The following is a 22131-nucleotide window of genomic DNA, read 5'->3' as shown; positions in this document are numbered from 1 at the left end:
TACATATACCAAGGTCAGAGGGCCCAAACACACATTTAACCTGAGGATTAACTCTTCTCTATAATACTGCAATAAATAGCCTTTGTTTATAGTTGACAGTTACAGTGTAGATCTGACATTTTCTACTGATTCTATGAGTTGCTTACCTTCACTGAACTTCAATTATTTATCAATAAGATGAAAACAATAAAAAATATATCTCAGCATTGGTGTAGAGATTAAAAATGAGAAGATATCTCTGACACATGATAGAAATTAAATAATCTTCTTTCAGGCTACAAAGTAACCATGTAAATATGTTGGCATTGAGTAGGGGAGGGAAGAGAGCCTTCAGCAAATTTGCCTGATTCTTCATCCTAGTCTCCACCAAATTCAGGAGAATTATGAATGAACATCCATGTTCAAATGAAACTGTGTAATTCTTCATTCTGCTCTTTAATGTTCATAATGTCCCCTCAGTTTTATTTAGGCATCTGCACTAGAAGTTCAGAACTGAATTTAAGCAAATGTCACAGAGGGGACAATTGAATCAAGTATCCAGATTGTGTCAACAATCTATAGCCTACAGGACAAATAGAGCTTTCTGCCTATTTTGTAAATAAAGTTTTATTGGAACACAGCATGCTCATCTATTCACATATTGTCTATGGCTGCTTTTCCACTGCAGTGGCAGAGCTAAATAGTTGCAACAGAGACCATATGGCCCACAAATATTTTCTATTTAGTCCTTTACAGAAAATGTTTGCTGAGCCCTGATTTACAAAATTGAGGAAAACAAAGCTATATTACAATTGAGAATGGCTTTATTTGATCAAAGGAGATAGTTTTGAATGGAGGTATGAGTTGGAATATACATGCAGGAAGTTCAAGAATAATTCAGTTTCTTGAAGTAATTTTGAGACTGACTGTAGATTTCAGCAGCAGTAAAATGTGACAGTTTCCACACCGATCATTCAGAGTAAACATGACTGATTCAGTTAAAAAGATTTCATCTTTCAGGCAGCTAAAATCATAGAGTGATAATCTAATGATTTCAACATGATCAAACTTGGTTGAATACCCATGTCTTCTCCACAGGTTTCTATAATATGACTGTCAAAAATCAATAAACTGGGCAATAATACTAACTTGTGGGTAAGAGTTCTGACACTGGTGTCATAGGATTACAGTCAAACTGGTAGTTTATCATAAGACATTCTTATTTAAGAGGATATTATTTAGTTCCCCATTTGTAACATAGATGGATAAATAGATAAATGTAATACATCACTACTTGTCATGCCCTGATTCCTCTTTCATTAGCTATTCAAGGATTGAAACCCCAAAACTGAGCAATTATGACTGTCTAGTCTTACTATCTTTCATATTCAAAGCTCTTCACAAATGTTTTATGATGGCAATACATCAAACTGAGTGTAGTTGGTCTTGTGGCTAATTCAGGGTAGACTGTATAATCCTTTCTGGAAGAATTTTAAAAGAGTATATACATTCCTAAATACCATACAAAAGAGCACAAAAGGAAAAAGAAAAATCATATGTAATCCATCAGTGAAGGATAACTACAGTTAATAATTTTCTCTGAACAAGTTTAATATTTTCTGTCTCTGTATTTCTTTCTCTTAGCATCTTTTATACAAACCACTTTGTCTCTAGTTTGTTTTTCAATTACACTGTATAGTCTATCAATACATTTATACACCATTATTTTTAGTATTCCAACACACAAGTATGTTGTAATTTATTCTTGAAATTTCCCATTATTAGTATACAAATTATATATTGTTTTAATTATCTGCAGATGCAAATAAAGCTGGGATATCTGCCAAAGGATTTTTTTTTTGTCTACATCTCTAACACTGTCGATAGGACAAATTCCTAAAGCAGAAGTACTGGGTCAAAGCATATTTATTTATTCATTTGCTTACTTATATGTGGTTAATATGGTAACCACCACTCTGTTTTTCTCTGCCTGAATATAACCTTTGAATAGTACAAACACATCAAAAGAGCCATTACTATAACACCAAAAAAACTGTGCAGACTTATTCTCCTTCATAATTCAAAAATCCAGAGGCCAGAAGCCACATAAAAATATGCTAGACTATGTTTGTTTTTCTATTCTGGGCCCTAAAAGAATTTACCAAACACATAGAACTTCTTTAGTTGCATAAAAGTAGGGCATGTATACTATTATTCCACATTTATATCTCTGTGTTTGTGAGACTAGTAATAGCAATATGCAAATACATTATTTCTAATAAAACAGGAGCTGATCCACTATAGGAATTAAAATCATCAGAGAAATGGATTATCATGACTTCCTAAAGGTTATTATATGGAAGAATGAATGAAATAAATCTTTAATATTACTTTGCAAAGAATGAATATTTTTAGCTTGATTTAACTGGAATGGTCTTATGTTTCATTTAAGGCATTTTTTTCTAAGATTTATAGCAGTTTTTCTAAAATATTTTCAGTACGTCTTTAAAGCAAAAAATTGTGCTGATTTTGCACAAGAAGCAAATGAAATTTCTTAATTTCATTTTCTATTGTATTGCCTATTTAGTAAAATAGCCAAGATCCTGATTGCTTTATGTACAGAATAGAGGCTGCTGTGTATTTTGTAAATTAGATAATGAAATTGTCTCTTGTATAAAACAAGCTATTTTTTCCTTAATCACTCTGTCATACCTTATATATTTATAGGCATTGTATAGAAATCTAGCTTGGTATTCCTTCAAAAATTATGTAAACAAAAGGGAAAATTTTATCTGTACTGTTTAATCACTGGAAAAAAAACCCCACTAAGTTATTCATCTATCTTGAATTTAGAAAATGTGACCCTGAAAATTTACAGATTAGCATCATTTATCCGCATAAAAATCATGACCTATACTAAAAAGTGTGGTGAGTTATTTTGGTTATCTGAAAAATGCTGCTGCTGCCCCTTTCTGGCTCCATCCCTGTTTATCCTCTCTCTCCTGTACTGCACTTGTTGCCACAGGCTCTTGTTGAGGCACATTACCATGATAGAACAGCTGTCAGGCTATGTATCTAGTGGAACCAGGAAGATTTTACAGAGAACATAAAGAAAGGACAAATGGTCTAGGAGTTTTGGGGGGCCAACAGCAGTCCAGACTCACAGTAGTCAGTAGACCTATCTGGTCTCTCTAAAAGACAGTCAGGTACAATAATGGAAATGAAACAATGTAAGTATTTCTGCAACAATCTTTATTTTGTTATTGTGTGTTTCCTACACACTTAGCCTCATAGCCTATAAAACAACTTCTGTGTTTCAAAAATCAATGTGTTAGTTTTGGTTCACATTTTTTTCCCAGAGATTTATGTAATGGAGAATGTATCGATTTTTGTAGAACTATGTGTTTAAACCTGCTTAGAGGCTGGAAATAGGGGTGGAGTGGTGAATTATAGTCTCCATGACCTGAATTACAATACTTTTCTTAAAAATTACATAGGTTATATACAGGTAGAAAATAATTTGTTTTAAGTCTAAAAGACTAAGATCTTCAGTTATTTACATTCATCAACTCATTTAAACCCATAACAACCTATGAAATAAGTACTACCTTTATCTACATTTTTATAATGAGACAGTTGAATCATAGAGTATTAAGTGCCAGAATGCAAATCCATGCTTTCTCACTTCTGAATACTAAATATACACCTGAAATGATAGTAGCTACAACAATAGCTAACATTTATTGAGTTCTCACTATTCTTAAGACACTTGGAAATACATTACATGGATTGTTTAATTTAATCCTTGCCACAGTCTTTTGAGGTATGTGGTAATACTATCTTCATTTTACTGATTATAAGAAAAACTGAAACAGAAATGTTAAGTATCACCCCTAGTGCCACATGTCTATGAAATAACAAATACAGAAGAAAACAAAGGGAGTCCTTATTTATTGTGCTACCTGGAAAAAATGGTTTATTTAATATAGCCTTGAACTAGAGCAAGCACACTCCCTCAATTTTTTCCAAAATTATTTTGATTATTGTAACATTCTTATTCCTTTGTAGAGCTCTAAACATCACTTGAAATATATATTTTAAGCTTTTAAACTTAGTGAAGATTGAGTAGACTTTGGCAACTATAAATTCATTTTTTATTCAATTCACATTAAGATTTTATGATAAAAATATTACAGAAATAAAATATTAGTTACCAAGGTATTCACTGTGCATCTTTATATTAAAAGCAATAATAGTAAAAAGATAACCTGTGTAACAGTTTTGGAAGTTATTAACAGAAGCACCTTTTCAGTGTTGGCAAAAGATGGTAGACTTGCCTTATGTCAGTTTGAAATGTCTGAAGTTGCCAAATTTGGCCATTTTTGACCTATAAAAATCATACTTTCCTATGTTTCAACCTAGTACTATGAATAAGGATTACATAAGCTATGGAAGCTATCCATAGATTTACATGCAGAACTTGCAACTCTATCGAAAGCTGAGATTAACTATGCATCATTATATCTAAACAAATTTCTCTACCAGTTGATTAAACTTCAATATGTATAGCGACAATGCTTTTAGCCAATGAATGCTCTGAAATTAGTGAACATGTGTTGGTGGGAATACAGAATATATAACCATCAGCATTTTACAATCTATAAAAGGAAACACAAACTGCATTCATGAGAACTTCACTAACCATGAAGAGTCAGGTTTAATAAAGGTGTACAGGAGTAGGATTTATGTAAGAATTTGCACAAAGCCCAGTGATGGATCAATCCCACAGACCTCTTAAAGGTATATTGTATAACAGTGAATGTTTCTTTTTGGCAGTGAACTGAAAAAGCAGAGGCTATTAAGAGTAACAGGCAGTAGTAGTTATATTTCACATAGCTACCATAACTATCCAACACATGACATACAGTTCTTTTAATTAAAGCATGGTAGAATGCAGGAATTTGGTAATCTGTCTCATAATGCTCATAAGCTTAGTAGTAATAAACTTTGCTAAATACTAACTTTGAGAAAATGCTGTGCAGGCAGATGGTGACTATGAGCCTCAAGTCTCTCCCAGAGCTGCAAACAGTACCATCTGCTGCTCTGCTGATTTCTTTTTTGTTCATTGGTATCAAATTTAATGGGGGATCACACTTTACATTTTAATTTCACACCCTGGCCACCATGGTGGGAGCTCTTAGCTCCCTCAATATAAACTTGTTTAAGTTAATGAGGAATTGTTTTTATTCCTTTTAAAAAAGAGAGACTTATTTTCCATTCATGATGGAGTAATAGGAAATAGATTTACCCTTCCGTTTGAAACAGAATAAAACACCACATCATGTATATGAACAGCACTTTTCCAGGCACTGGACAAGAGTTTCCAGGCCAAGGTATATAGAGGAAAAGCCTAGATGAAACTTAGACTTCTTGAGTTAAGGACAAAGACTGAGAGTCTGGGAAAACAAGGAGTATAGAAATCACAGGAAAAGGTACCAGAGAGGAGAGAACAATAGAGAAAAATAACTCTGGGTATCTGCAAAGCAATTGCCTCAGTATTCAGAAGAGTACTATTCAGCAAACCTGAGTGAGGAAACACTAGAGGCCTGGGAAAGAACCATCAGAAAAGATTTAAGGTAACAATGTCTGCACTGACATTGGGTTAGAAGTAATGCATGTATATTTCCACAAGTCAGGCTGGAAAACATGATTCACATGGCTTTGTGTAGATTTACACACACAACTATGTTCTAAAAAATGTTAAAAGTAATACCAAAAGGATCAAATTATTTCCAAGTAACTACTTTCCAGATCAAAGCTCAAGAATATTCATAGGAATAAAAAGATATCCAGAACTCAACTAGGTAAAGATCATAATGTCTGCTATACAGACAAAAAGTTAGCAGGAATACAAAGAAGCAGGAAAATAATTAGGATAAAATCCAATAAATTGAAACTGACACAGATATTAAAGTGCACTAATAACATTAAAATAATTGTTAAACCAATTCCCGTATGTCCAAAAAGTTAAGCAGAGACAGGATTTTCAAAAAATAAATCTTCCCCCTAGCAATTTTAAAACTATAAAATTGACAAAACTAATCATTTGACACTGAAAATCAAGGAAAGTATAGAATATGAGAAATATTTGTATTTGTAAACCTGAAGAACTTAAAAGTAAGAACAGTGAGAATCTGTCACTCTTGTTTGAAGCTGTACCCACATTTTACCTAATATGGCAAGCAAGAAGGATTACCACACTGGAACAGGTCATGAAAACTAGCATCTTCTCTGCGAAGGTCAAAAGACTAAATTTGGAGCAGTGGCTAATACTCATGATCAGTGGCATTTTTGATGGATCAATAGAAATTATGTAATCTAATGTGCATATCAGAATGGGAAAAATATTTTAAATGGTCACAGACTCAGAAGTCTGTACAACACCAAGCACACCAACATACATATAACTGAAACCAAGAAAGAGAAGAGTAAGGAAAAAAAAGTTTAGGAAAAGCATTTAAAGAAATAATGATCAAAAGTCCCCAAATTTGATGTAGATATTCATCTATGCATCCAATAAGCTCAAAAAACAAAGAAAGGAAGGGAGGGGAGGAAGAAGGGAGAAGGAAAGAAGAATAAGTACAAAGAGATCTCATGATATCATAAGCAAATGGTTGAAAAAAAGAAGAGAGAAAAAATTGAAATTCTTAAGAGAAAAACAGAACTAAATATGTTGGGGGAAAAAAAAAACCTCACAATAAGATTAAAATCTGACTTCTCATTAGAAACAAGGAAGCGAGAAATGAGTGGAATGGTAAAATGAAAGTAGTGAAGAGGGGAAAAAAAAGTCAACCAAGAATTCTATATCCAGCCAAACTATCCTTCAAAAGTGAGGGGAAACAAAGATATTCTCAAAACAAAAAAGAATGAGGAAATTCACTGCTGGCAGATCTGCTTTATCAGAAGAAATAAAAGAACTCCTTTAGACTGACACCATATGTCAGAAATGACACCAGATGGTTATTCAAACCTGTAGGAAAAAAATAAAAATCACTGTAAGTGCTATGTATGTTACCTTAGTATAAAAGACTCAATAGACATATATTTTTCTTATTTAGTCTCTTTACTTCTTTAATTGACACAAGATTGCACAAACCAATATTATAACACTGCATTGATTGTATTCTAATGACAATAATTAGCATAAAGTTTGTAGGAGGAAATGGAGCTAAACTTAGCAAATATTCTATATTTTATCAGAAATAATTATTAATAGGTGGTAGTTCATGATAAGATATACCTTATAATGTCATGTCTGAAGTAAAGTGTGGTAAAAATAAAGTCAGCAAATTAAATTGATATGCAAAAATGATTTTAAGATGGAATTTTATTAGAAACAGAAAGGAGCATTTTATAATGATAAAAAGGTTAATACCTCAAGAGATAAAACAATTATAAATGATAAAAAGTTCAATACCTCAAGAGATAAAACAATTATAAATGTATATTCACCTAAAATCAAAACCCCAAAATACAGGAAGAGAAACTGACAAAAAAGCAAAGAGGAAAATAATTTAACAACTATAATTGGATGTTTCATTGTCCTGCCCTCAATCATTTATAGAATAACTAGACAGAGAATTAGTAGATATATAGAATACTTTAAAAAATATTATTAACCAACTCCATGTAAGTGATTTATAGAAGACTTCATCGAATAGTACAATAAACATCATTTTTAAGTATACATGAAATATATACTAGGCTATAAAACAAGATACATTAAGAACTCAGGCAAAGTAAGTTCTCAACAATGGAATTAAATTAAAAATTAACAAGAGAAAGAAATATTTTAAATCCCCTAAATATTTGGGACTTAAATAGCATACTCTAAGTAATCTCTGTTCAAATAAGATATAATAAAATAAATTAGTAAATACTCTGAAAAAAATCAAAATTTATGTGAAGCAGCTAAAGGAGTGATTAAAACAATATGTGGAACTTTAAATGTCTTTACCAGAAAATAAGAAAAGTTTCAGATAAATAACCTAGCATTATACCTTCATGAACTAAAAAAAAAAAAGAATAAATTAAATTTGAAGGAAGAAGAAGGAAGAAAATAAAAATAATAGCAGATATCAGGAAACTATAAAACAGAAAAATAGAGAAAATCAATGAAACCAAAAGTTGATTCATTTAAATATCAACAAAGCTGGCAGATACTTATCTAGACTAACCAAGAATGAGAGAAGACACAAATTTTCAATATCAAAAATGAAAGAGACTGGATTACTACAGACCGTATCAATTAAAAAGATTTAAAGGATTATTATGAGGAATTTTGGCATTATATTGTACAGCTTAAATGAAATAGGCAAATTCCTTGAATGACATCAATATAAAAATTTATTTCAGAGGTGAAAAAATAAAAATGGACCTAAAGTAACTAAGGGCATTGAATTATGAATTAAAAATCTTCCCACACAAGGAATACAGCAGAGATGACTCACTGGTGACTGCTATCAAATATGTAAAAAAGAAATAAAAACATACCTTTAGCAGACTCTTTCAGATTATAGAGGTCAGTATTATACTGATATGAAAGCCAAAGACATCACAAGAAGAGAAAACTACAGACCAACAGTCCACATGAACCTAAACAGAAAAATACTAAAATATTAGAACTGAAATCTAGCAGTATATAAAATAGATATGTCACAAACAAAGTTTATGCCAGAAATATGAAGTAGGATTAACATTAGAAAATTAATGTAATACACATCATTAATAGAATAAAAGGCAAAAATATGTACTAATTTCCATTGATACAATGCAATTAATGACATACAGTTAATGTCAAATTGCAAATGCATTTGACAAAACTCAGCACTCCTTCACAATAAAAACTCTCAGTAAAAGTAAAAAGGAAATTTCATATACCTCATAAAGGGACTCTAGGAAGAACCTACATCTAACATCCTAATTAAGGATGAAAGACTGAATTTCTTCCTAAGATCAGGAATAAGCAAGGATGCCTGCTTGCACTACTTCTATTCAACATTGTACTGAAAATTCTAGCTACTTCAACAAAGAGAAAATTTAAAGGTATTAAAAATATCCATGATGGAAGGGGAGACAACATAATTTCTTTATTTGCAAATGACATAGTTTCTAATATAAAAAAATTCTAAGAAATATATCCAGCAAAACTACTAGAACTGATACACAACTTTAGCAAGCCCATCAAACACAAGATCACAATACAAAAATCAATTAAATTTCTGGTTAACAAGAAAGAACCTAAAGAACAAATTAAGAAAACAATTTCATTCACAATAACATCAAAATATGAAATACTTAAGAACAAATTTAACCAAAAACATTGCAAGATTTGTACACCGAAAAATACACTGAGAGAAATTAAACATCTATATTAGTGGAGAGACTTCTTCTGTTCAAATGTTCTAAGAAACAATATTGTTAGGGAGGCAATTTATTTCAAATTTATTTTTACATTCAATGCTATTGTTATAAAAGTCCCCAGAGAATGTTCATAGAATTCAACAAGCTGATTCTAAAATGTATACGGAAATCCAACACACCAAGAATAGCCTCACATTTTCGAAAAAATAAGAATAAAATTGGAAGATTTATACTACATGATTTCAAAACTCACCATCAAGCTACAGTAATAAGTATGCTGTGGTATTGGTACAAATACATGCATATAAGTCAGGGGAAGAGAGTTGAGAGCACTCATCAATTACTGTACTTTACATATGTGCACGTTATTGGATGTGAATTTTACCGCAGTAAAGCTGTTACAATACAAAGCCCAGCTAGAGCGTCACACTTAAACTGAAGTACTTCAGAAAGATGAGGTATGATGTGTATTTTAGTCATAACTTACTTTTTAGTTGCTGCATGTACATCCGTAGGGGATTTTGTTTCACTTAGGCTAGGCTAATTCTCACTCAGATGGGCTAATTCAGGAGCAGTTTGGTTTTTTTTTTTTCCCTCCTCCACATAAAACTGAGAAATGTCTTACTTCAAAGCCTAATCCAACCTTCCTAGAAAATGTATAAAGTTTTTGGACAGAAGCGACTGGAAGCACGATAGAAGGGGAAGCTAGCTTTACTTTCTTGCCAACTTTTCACAATTTTTTTTTTGGTAAAGTCTAGAGAAGACTTGATATTAAATGGGTAGTTTGAGAGATGAGACAAGATGGGAGTATGTTTATTTTAGTAGAAAAATTTTAAGAAGTTTACTTCATGTAGTATGAAATTTGGTATGAAATGGAAGAAAGACAAAATGTGTTGTATAGAACATTGTTCCTGGTAGTTAGTAATTTGTGCTTCTTTGAGTTCTGCTATCTATCTTCTATCTTTGATTAAAAATACTTCTCTAAATTGTTTTCTCACACATAAAATAAGGAATTTATCAGAAAATAGCTAGAAACATTGTCTATCTGTTAAACACTGTTTCTAGAATGTATGCTGTGTTCTATTCCACTTGTTAATGAAATTTTTTAGATAAGCAAGGTTTTATTTTTCAATTTTTATTGAATTGTTTCCCTAAAGTACATTTAGGCAATGTATTTCATATTGTAGACCTATTTGGGGATGAATGAAGAATCGGTTTATAAGTTAACAATAACCACTTTTTAAAACAAACGTACAAAAAACATTTACGAATATGAGATACCAGTCTAAAGGAACTTTAACATGTTAACTGTGAATGAAAAAAGGGCACAGTATCACCACCTGCACAAAATTTTGTTTTTAAAATAAATGACTCCGAAAATGAATCGTTTCATTATTTTAATTATCTTTGATATGAAATGATACAGACTGCAGTGATCTGATTTAGGTTATAAATATTTTCATGAGTATTTTTAAGAAAGATTTCAATGGAGTTTATATTATTTATAATTATGATAATCTAGTTTGTCTAAGGATATGTATTATATATTGAACATATATTTTTGTGTTGACAGTTGAATCACCTGGTTTTCTAAATACCATGGCAAAGTTATTCTAAGCAGAACATCCTTTCATGGAATTCTACCCTCAACGTAATCTCAACAGGGATCAAATAAATTTCATTAGGTGTATAGGGTGATAAAATCTCTCTCTTTCATATGAAGTACTGTGATGGTAAACTAGACTAGTTTGACAATTGGGGTGGGTGAAGCCCATATAATCTTCCCATAAACGTATACAATTTAGCTTGATTCCAATAGGGTTGGAACTATCTAGAATGTCACAAAATAGCCAATGCAATCTTTAATTTTGTTGAGATGCTAAATACCTTTTTTCTGTCATACTGCTTAATGCCCAGTATATCTGAATTAGAGAAGCAATCTCCTCTCAAGAGTTTATTTTCAAGCACTTCCATTTTGGGGGACTATTTTTAAACACTATCACGCAATATGTTTCTGAGATAGTACCATTTTGAACTTTCACAGTATGCTGTTGTTCTTACACAGTGTAAAATTTTTTCACCACAACAAGAGTAAACATGTTTAATTGATTCAAAATATCAAGTAGCATTCAGTCACATTTTTCCTAAAATTATTTCCACAGTACATATTTTATACAGGATATTTTAAAGTAAGGAAGATAGAGAAAGACATATACCTCACTTCTTGACAACAACTGAATGAAAATAAGATCATGATTTATTTAAAGAGAGCTGTGAAATTTGGGGGGCCCTTTTTATTTTATATTGAGCATGGAGAATGATTTTAATGTTTTTAAACAAACACTTTTGATTTTTTTTTAATTGTTCAGCTGCCTTATATAAAAGAGAGATTGATTATCCTTTTATGATATCTGGGCATTGGGTAGCCAAACTGTTAGTCTTGCCAGTGATATATTGCCTATGTAAATATTCCAACTGCTTGTGTTAGTATATTTCAATTTCATTTGATATTGTTAATTTCCTTTACATTTGAGAACATTAATTCAGGTAAAAATTTGAAATTAACACCTCATAAGTGATTATTTGATGCCCGTTGTCTCTTACCCAACTAAGGGAGACAACTTTTGCATATTTGTTTGCTTGAGGAAGTCCTATATCGTAATTGTCATTTGTCCTCAATATCTGGGTTTCACTACCAAGTTTGCTATACCTGACCCAACTCCACTGACCAGAGAGGTTTGGATAAGGAAAGGATAGCTGAGCCTGTTAGACACTCTCTAAAAGAAAATTGAAACTGGATTGGAAATGATAGATATAACGTCATGTATACTTGAGAGTGGAGAACCAGTTGTGAGAAGAGAGAAAGTAAGATAACTTGTCTACAAAGAATGAATTAGACATGAAGGAGATCATGTAGCAACTGACAGAGGGCATGTATTAGTTCCCAGCATTTTTTTTTTTTTGACCTCAACTCTTGTGTGCCTTGACTCTACTCTTTCTACCTGGTTTCATGACCTAAACCTGTATCTTACGTACATAGTAAGATACTTTATAAGGTAAAGTATTATAAGGTCCTAAGCTACTTTTAATACAAAATAAAGAAGAGAGGTACCACTTACTATTTACCAAGCAGTCTTCTAAGAACTTTATGCACGTTAACTCATTTAAGCTTTGCAACCCCTAAAGGTAGATATTATTACTGTTCTCATTTATAGATGAGGATACCAAATTTAGAAAGGTTATATAATCTCCCCATAACTTATGCCTCTTTTATAAAAGGCAGTTGAATAAAAAATTATTAAAAGTACAATACAGAATTTGTTTAAACACATTAAAAACCTCTGTCTATGCGCAATTAAACATAGACTTTCTAGACTTGTAGTTGGAAAGTCTAAAATAGGTTTTTTGATACTAAATAAATAAAAACAAGCAAACTGAAACAAACCAAACAAGTAAACAAAATAGAAACAGTCTTCACCAAGGAACCTAGTGAAGACAGTTTCTAGGAAGCTAATGGTACTTTGGTCCATACAGAGGCCAGGAACAAAGATACTCCCTTTGCAAATTATGACTTTAAGCCATAAACTCTCGAAGGACATGGGTGATATATTGCCCCCAGTGGGAAGAAAACTGGTTCCTGGGGTGAAAAAACATTTTAAGTATAAATCCCAAGTATACATGCAGTACGTAACCTACGTGTATTGTATTTATGGTATCAAAACTACATGCGAGAAGCAATTAAAAAAACTGTCTCCAAAGGCTATTGAAGGGAGTGATATTGAAAAGAAAATAAGATTAAAAAACTACTTTAAATTATTCAAGGTGTTTCCTATGTATATTGACCTCAGCTTTGACCATAATGTAAACGATATATATTTTTCTTAGAATTGCCTAAGAATTTTTAGTTCTAGCATTTGGGATAAGCTTTATATCTACTCTTCTCAAGTTCAAAAACATTATGCAAGCTGTTTTCTGAATTAAAGAGCTGCAAAAAAATATTTATGTTTCCTGTCATTAAAATTTTAATGCATTTTAAAAATAGCACTTTTTTTTGCGCTCTCATTTGACCAAAAATAGCTTTCCTTTTAAATGATGAAACTTGTCACTGACTCATTCTTGCATAGGAACAGCTGCTCTTGCATGTTTGAACATATTTGCTTAAGAAATACAAAATTATTAACATTCTAATCCTCTAACCTTTAAAGGAAAGCCAGCTGTGATTATTCACAGCTAGATTATAGCCTTTGGTTTCAGCTTTGTGAAAACTTCTTATCTTGATTTCTCAGAGAATGTTATCTGAACAATTTGATTTTCTGAGTAGGAGCTTTACCATAAGCAAAGCAGCCTCAACTCTTTGCCCCAAGAACTAGGGAATGTATTTTTTAAAAAAATTAATCTGGTTTGCTAAGAAAAGAATTTTTCATTACATTTTTATTTTATTAAAAAAAAGCTAACAGCACTTACTATGTGCTATAGTACTAGGTACTGTTTTAAACACTTTAAAATATTAATCATGAAGTAGGTATAATCATTACCCTTGCTATTTTTACAATTTAAGAAATAGAGCCAAAGAGTGGTTAAGCCAAGGGCCACCCATTTGGTAAGGGTCAATGCCAGGATTCAGACAGAGCTTGTCTGGCTCCAAGCCTTGTGCTTGCTATCATTAAACTCCAGTATTTCAAGCACCAAACACTTACGTTACTTATACTTTTTATTTATCCTCACAGCAACCCAGAGAAGGAGTGTGGTTGTTACCTCTACCTTGATACATAGAGACCATACAGAAGACACAGTTTGAGCACTTGGCTTCAAATCCCAATATTGTTAAGAGGTAAGCATCGGATCTGAACACAGATCCTTCCTGACTCCAGGGCCCCTACCCTGCGCTGCCACAGGACCTCGCACTGACTGCTTCCCAGCTGTCAAGGTAATACATTTTATTTACGGAGAATCACACCCTGGCTTGTCTGTATCACTCTATAGTTTGACATAAATCAACCCAGTAGTCTCCAACTAAAGGTTTCTTTCTCACCTGTAATAGCATTTTTCATTCTCAAGAGAATGATTGCTTTATCAAACTGGTTCAGGTTCTAGCTAGAGTCTAGAGTTCCTTTTTTGTTTACAGGAACTTAAGGTATCTGGGAGACGGTCTATTCATAGTTTTGAAACTAAGTATTACTGAAATAGTCTTTTAATTTGACATTGTAGATTGTAGTCCAAATGATGATGACTCAGATCTTCCCCAGGTTCTAGGTATAATGGGCCCTAATGTGTACCATGTTTTGAGTTCAGATATGAAGGTCACCATCTACAAATATATGTACTATCTTGTTACCAAATAAAGTGAGTTCTCTCCGTCCAAAGTGATAAATATTCATACAGTGGTAATCATAAGTTATGCCATACTTTATATTAATAATATTATATATATATATATATATATATATATATATATAATATGCTTTATATTGTGTTAAGTAAACCACTTAAAACCTCACATCACAATCCAAGTATGTTGTCAGGGTAGGTATTCATTACCATTTTATAGATGATAAAAATTATTTCCAGATGCTGCCATGATGTCTAATCAAGGTAAGTTAGAGTTGGGACTTGTTATCCATTGTGTGGATTCTAAAACATGCATATTTGATGGAAGAGCCAAGGCGAAGATGCTGCTTCCCATCGAGAAGGTAAGTTACTGTTTTTCTTTTATCCAGTGTAGACCCAGGTAACATCTGTATCTGCAACACAGAAACTGTGAAAAACGTTTAAGAACTGAAAAGTGAGTTGGTATGTTGTTTTGTGAACAGACTAATAGGTTCCAAATACTTCCTATACTCTACCTGTATCCCTTACACCCCATCTCTGACTCACCCTTGCCATTACTCATCCCCAGCTTGTGGTCACTGGAGTAGCAGTGTGCCACACTCAGACTTACAGAAGTTTCACCCCTCCTCGTGTACTGTTGTTCAACTCAACTGTGCTCAGTTACAGAGATACCTTGTGCTAGACAGGTGCCACTATTCACTTCCTAATAGTCAAAAAGGAGTTGCCATAGAGAAATAAAACTATATTCCACAGAACCAGGGGTAGTTGACTTTAATTGTATCAGTGAATTAATTACAAATCCTTGTCTCTAACTCATTTATGTTCTTTTCATCCTCAAAGAATGTTAAAATGAAGTGTCTATACGTTCAGTATAGTAAATGCCTTCTTTTCTGGAAGGTCACGGAGACCTAACTGGGGCCTAAGACAAGGAGGTAGCTTCTCAGGTCTAGATCAAATCTCAGCTTTAAGGCAGGAACAGAAAATTATTTTGATTTTATATTGTCAGATACAATTATTTGAAACTGATGTTTGGAGTGTTCTGTCACCATATCCAAGCTCCTTAAGAAATAATAATATTAGTGAATATTAACCTATTTCATACTTGTGTGTGAGAAAAGATATAACCCTCATCCTAAAAAGTACCAGCTCTCCTTTAAGGGAATGAGTTCAAGTGGATCCTTGAGGATTCCACATGTCTCCATTTAGCTCACTTGAGTAATACAAATGCCAAAATTGGGCCAAATACATTGAATGTGCATTTGAGTTGCACATTCATTTCTTCTAGCAATAATTATCCAATTTAATGTATTTAACGACTACCTGGAGTATTTAGAAAATGCAAATTCCTTAGCCATGCTCTTAGAATTTATGGCTCAGTAGCAGGGGGCTACTGTGATCCAGTAATGAAACAAGAAAAACTATAATGTATTTCTAGGGAATCTAAGAATGATAGTGAGCAGTTGAATTGACTGCCAAATACATTTCTTCCTAAAAAGGAGAATTACTTCAGAGTAAAAAAAAGGAGAGAGAGAACTAAAATCAGATATATATTGGTATGTATATATATATATATATACACATAATTATTTAACTAAAATATATTTTATTATATTTTAATTTTATTGCTTTTTTAATAGTTAAATGAACACTCATTAACCCCATATGCAATTCAAGAATGAGAATATCATTTGTAATTTGGATCCATTCATGTTCCATTCTCCTGTAATACCTGCTTTTCTTCCCTCTAAAGGGAACAAGTATATTGTACTTTGTGTTTATACTTCCTTTTTGGTTATTCTTGTTCTTTCTTTAGTTTCAGCAGACATATATGTTAGCATAATCAATATATCATGAAATTTTTCCTGTTTGAGAGCTTTACAGAAATGGGATCAAATTATATAGTTTTCTGGCACTTCCGCCTTCTCTCAAATTATGTTTCAAAGGTTTATTTGTCTTGTGGAATAAAGCTGTAGTTCTGTCGTTTTCATTCTTGTGCAATAGTCCTTTGTGGCCCGTCACAATTTCTGTAACCATTCTCTTGTGGATAGTTATTAGAGTGTTTTACGTTTTATTTTGTTTTTTAATATACTGTGTTGCTATAAATATTTTTATATTCATCTTTTTATGTGCTTGTAGAAATGCTGGATTAATAGATATGTGAATATTTAATATTAGAAGGTAATACTAAATTTTCCCAAAGAAATTGTACATTTCACCCCCCAATCACTAAACTATAACTGATGTATATTCTTTCAGTATTTGGTATTTTCAAACTTCCTAATAATGGAATCTAGTAAATGTAAAATGTAATTTATTTCCACACATTTTTGAAGGATAGTTTTATTAGGTACACAATTCTAGGCTGACATTTACTTTTCACAACACCTTGGTTATGCTTTCCACTTTGTTTTGGTATCATTTGTTTGTTGATCATAAAAAATATGCTGTCTTTCTGTTTGTTGTTCCTTTATAAATGATCTGAATTTTTCTCTTTGTTCATTTTTGAGGCTGTTTTACTTTGTTCTGAAGCTTCAATTTAATGAATTTGGCCTGTTTTATTTTTATTTGTGCTACTTAGAAGATAGATTCATAAATTTTTCATAAATATTAGCATTTCTATTAGTACTAGGAAATTGGTAAGTGTTTTTCCTCAATTCATTTTTTCAATTCTCTTCCCCTACAACACTGATTAAATGTATATTATGCATTTTCATTCCATCCCTGGTATCTCTTAATTATTTCCTAATTTTCATCTCCTTTTCTGGGAGTTGCTTAAATCTGGGTGATTTCTTTATATACATCTTCCAATTTTCTGATTCTTTCTTCAGTTGTTTATGATCTGCAGATTAATACAGCCACTGAAATTTTTTTTCAAGGATTTTATTTTACATCTAGAAGATCTTTGTTAGTATATAGTTGTTTTCAAATCTTCCCATTCAATTCTGATACCCTTTTGTTGTGATTTTTCTAATTGCGTTTTTTTCTCTAAACATTTCTTATATAGTTCTGTATTATCTATTTGATAATCCCAATTTCTGTAGTCCTTCACGGTAAAAATTATTTATTTGCTTCTCATGCTTACCTTCTGGTGTCTTTATTGGCCCTGGGCTGTGAACTCATTGCTTGACCCTAATCTTTGTAAATATGGTAGGATTAAATTAAGGAAGTTTTATTCCAGAGAGGATTTAATTTTACTTCAGTCACCATTACTGAACAAAAAGCACTTCAGGACCCTTCAAAATTCATGGAGTAGTGTTGGGTCCCAGAGTCAACTTCTCTGTTTTGTGGCTGATCCAAAACTCGGTATCCTAATGCATTTCGGCCACTAGCATTTGTCTGTAAGGAAAACCTTGCCTTATTGGCAACCAATTCTCTGTCACCAGAAAACTTTTTTGGAAGTAAGAGGGGAAGGGGATTGTCTTTGGAGACTTTTCTCTTCTTTTCTTTTCTTTTGAACTGTTTAAGAGACAGCAGTGCTTCATCGTGATGTTTTATCCATGGTATCATCTGTAGGTTTGTTCAAGGAGCACCCATTTAACCATAAGACTGGTAAAGAAGTTTAAAATAATGGCATTACCAATGTCTAAAAATAGTACAAATATAAAATTTATAATTAAGGTATAGAGTTTGAGTCATTAACCCTTTTACAGAAAGATAAAAGTCTTTCCAAATAAGATTTGTGGCTTATAGAAATTGACGTTTATTTTGCTGTGTATGGGAAAAAATATTTCTTACTTCTTACCCCTTTCCATCCCACTGGATATTTGTAGAGGGAATTGATTAAAAGGATGTAAATATTTGAGAATGAAGGTGAATAGACAAAGGTGGATCAAATAGCATGTCATAAAGGCTAATGAGATTTAAAAATATGCAAATAAAACCTTGGTTGGATTTGCATGACAATTTCCTCATGATGGCATATATACATTGTAAATTCAATATTTAAGGGAAACGATAAAATTTCAAATAAATTATACTAGATTTGATAAGAATCCCAGAAGGCATGCAGAAGTAAGAGGTTAAACTGCCTGATGAGCTAACATTTTTTTCATCTTTACATATTTACCTTCAGTAGTTCTTAAATTTTCTTCCCCATTTTTTTCCTCCTTATAAATTTTCCCAACTAAGAAGTTCAGACTTTTTTTTTTTTAAATTTTAGTGCCAGTCAGTAGTCACTCAGGAAAATAGAACCATTATGAGTTATCCGGTAAGGGAACTGAACATGAATGTGCAAACAAGCTAGAGAAGTAAGTCTGCAGAGGTAGGAGGAAGACGAAGGGGCCACAGTCAGTGAATCTGAGAGCCAAGTGGGCCTGCAAAGGAGAAGGTGGTGAAGAAACTTATGAGTAAAGCCTGTAGATCTTCAGCAAAGCATCTTGTAATGAGCCTGGGCTTTTTACTGGTCAGCAGAGTCAGTAGTTTGAAAGAAGAACTGGAAACAGAGGAGAGGAAACAAGTGCAACCTAGAATCTGCCAGCAGGTCTGTGTCTGTGTGTCACCACAGCCAGCCAGTATTTCCTGCAGAGAGCAGTGGCTGTGCTTCACTCCGCCTTCCAAATCTCACAGCTGTGCCCTGTTACCCACAGTAACTCGGAACAGCGCAGGGTAAGAGATTCTGGGAAATGTAGTTCCAGTTTAACAAGATTAATAGAAAAAAAATCTGATAGTCATTTTCAGTTGAAATGAGTAGTTCTAGACATTTCTCACTTCTCAAAGAACAATGGGAATACAATTACAAAATACAAAGTTTCATTGAAAAGTGTATTTTTATTATTAAAGATATCTATCTATCTATCACAGAAAAAGTGACTTTCCAAGATGTTGTGGGCCTGGGTATAACAGAATCATGAATTATTTAATACTGATAAGATTTTTTTCATTCACCAGATGATTTTCCTTTTGTAGCACATGGCAAAAGAACTTTCTTGATAGTTTTATAAAATCTTATTATTACAAAGTATCCTTCTCTGAAGATAAGTAGTATGTTCCATTAAATGTAAAAATTTATAAATTTAATAGGTTTCAATTTAATATTCTATCAAAAGACACTAAAGAGTTTCCCAGAAGAGATGCATAGTGTAAGCGTGTATTCAGCCCTGTTTTTCTGAGCTTGGAACTTACCATTCTAATAGGAAAAATTACTTAACCTGTGTTCTCTCTGCCCCTTAGAAATGTGCAGACTTAGTGGCAATATAATCTAACGATATTTAAAACATAATGTACTAAATAAGTTAGTATTTAAGCAAACTAAAAGAGATAAAGATATTTGTATTTAAAATAAGATAAATACATTTGCATTTAAATAAGTAAATATCTGTTCTACATTTTTGACATTTTATCCAAAATGTAATATTTGGAAGAATTTATTTAATCAATAAACATGCAACTCCTCTCATGTTATTTGTTCAATACATGTTTTAGTAGCTCTGCATCTCCATAGAAGAATCTTTAGCAGGAACTTCACATGTTTTGTAACGAGGCTAAGCTATATTTTCAGGCTTATCATCCGTCACACTTTCTGATAGGCACACTGTCTCCCGTATCCTAAAATATTTGAGTTTCTCTGAATGACTCACGTTTCCTTGTCTGCCAAGCTTACTACCACTCATGCTTTAATATTTAATTCCCATATGCTCTGAGAATTCTGTAAGTGGCAATGTCGTCTAGTGGTTTAAACCAAAGAATCTGGTTGTCTACTTGAGATAAGACTCCTACCCTTATCTATGGCCTTGAGCAGATTTCTTCTTCTTGCTCTTTCTCTTTATTGATAAAGTGAGACCACAAATAGTAACTATTATGAAACAATAATATGGATTAATCAGTAACTGAATGTAAAATACTTAGCACAGCCTGGCATTTAGTAAACAGTGACTTTTACCCACCATTATTATCACTCTTAATATCTTCATTATTTTTTATTAATCTCATAGAGAACTATTCTATACTATGATGTCATAGCTTTTTAAAAAAATTTATTCATTCACATTTATTAAGGGCCTTCCCTGTGTCGGATGCCAATTGATGAACAGGAGATTTAGCAATGAATAACGTGGGAAAAGTTCTGCCCTTGTGCCCCTGAAGCTTGCATAACCATGGAGACAGCTGACAAATAACAAATTAATGTTTCCATTAATTTTTTTATATTTCTTTGAGTTACTTGTTTAATATTCCTATTAACATAATTGGAGAATATGCAGTTCTTACATGGCAGGGAAAATTTTATCCATCTTTTTCCTCAGTACTTTCCATAATGCCTGGCTCAAGGTAAGCATTCAATAAATAGTTGTTGAGTAACAGCATTAATGAATGAATGATAGCTACAGAATCATGGAAGTTCCCCTCAATTTTTAATATATAATTCCTGACTTATTCCTAAGTATATATCAGGTGATCTCTCAACTGTGTATAAAATATTTTATAATAAGTTTACATGTTCAGGATGAGGGAAGGGTTACAAATGCTGTGTACTTAAATATAAATTTTCAAACAAAAACATGAGTAATATTAACTGGGTATTTCTGAGTCTCCACATCTACATATGTTTCTGAGTGTGTGTGTGGGGGAACACATCATTCCAGGAAAATATAAACCCGTATGAAATTAAAGTGAATATTTCTGACAGAGTTTATGCTGGTGGGAAAAGCTAATGGTTGAAATATATACAGAGATAAATCAGTACATGGTAGTTGTCAGTTCTCCTAAGTCCTACCTTTTATCCTGTGCAAATAGGATTTTCCTCCTCACTTTATAGTATAGAAAAATAGTTCACTATTTAATGCTCTAATCTTTACTTTGTTAGCATGGAATCACAACATAAACGTGCCTATGTTAAGGTATTATTTATTACCCTGTGTTAGAAAAGAAGGCAACAGGGTTAGAAGAGAGTCTATTGTACGCAAATGTGCGGTTGAGCTCCATGAAGTTACGATACCACAATACGTTTCTAAACATTTACAGCTTGTTCTTGGCAGGATGAGCTTCTGTTTATTTGCATTTCGCATCAGGTTGAATTTTTCTTTTCTGTTTATTTCAAGCAAATCTATAAAGGTTAGTTCTTCACTACTTGCGGTAGGAGTGTGAATCTTAGTGAACCAGTTGGTAAAGAACTTCAGCTCATGAGGAAGACTGGGTAGGCTAGGTAGCCTTCGTCTCTCCCTGTCCATGTCTCTACAGGAAGACCTGTCCCCTTAAGTATGTTCCCTTAGCTTCTGGCTCCTCATTCAGTTCAGCAAGTGGGGAGCAGCAGAAAGTGTTCTATGTAAAGGAGGAGAGTGAAACTGGGAGATTTTTTTTTTCCTAACCAAGGGTGGCATCATGGGTGTGACATTTGTATGTACAGTTGCACACTTAGAAGGGCTCGGTGCTTGGTTTAATGCTCTGCAGTCAATGTCTTGAAATTCT

The 22131-nt window shown here is 32.6% G+C and overlaps 1 long non-coding RNA gene across 2 annotated transcripts in view; it reads left to right on the top strand.

Annotated features, from left to right (window-relative positions):
- LOC140695991 (uncharacterized) overlaps positions 1-14227 on the top strand; it is a 535357-nt gene extending 521130 nt beyond the window's left edge. For both annotated transcript variants that reach the window (XR_012071892.1, XR_012071891.1), the window contains one exon: positions 14130-14227. This is a non-coding gene — a long non-coding RNA (uncharacterized lncRNA). The remainder of the gene's footprint in view (positions 1-14129) is intronic.
- The last annotated feature ends 7904 nt before the right edge of the window (positions 14228-22131 follow it).

The sequence above is a fragment of the Vicugna pacos genome, chromosome 4 (assembly GCF_048564905.1).
Source record: "Vicugna pacos chromosome 4, VicPac4, whole genome shotgun sequence".
Classification (NCBI taxonomy): domain Eukaryota; kingdom Metazoa; phylum Chordata; class Mammalia; order Artiodactyla; family Camelidae; genus Vicugna; species Vicugna pacos.
The sequence above is the reverse complement of the archived record's forward strand: the minus strand, read 5'-3'. Positions and strand labels throughout refer to the sequence as shown.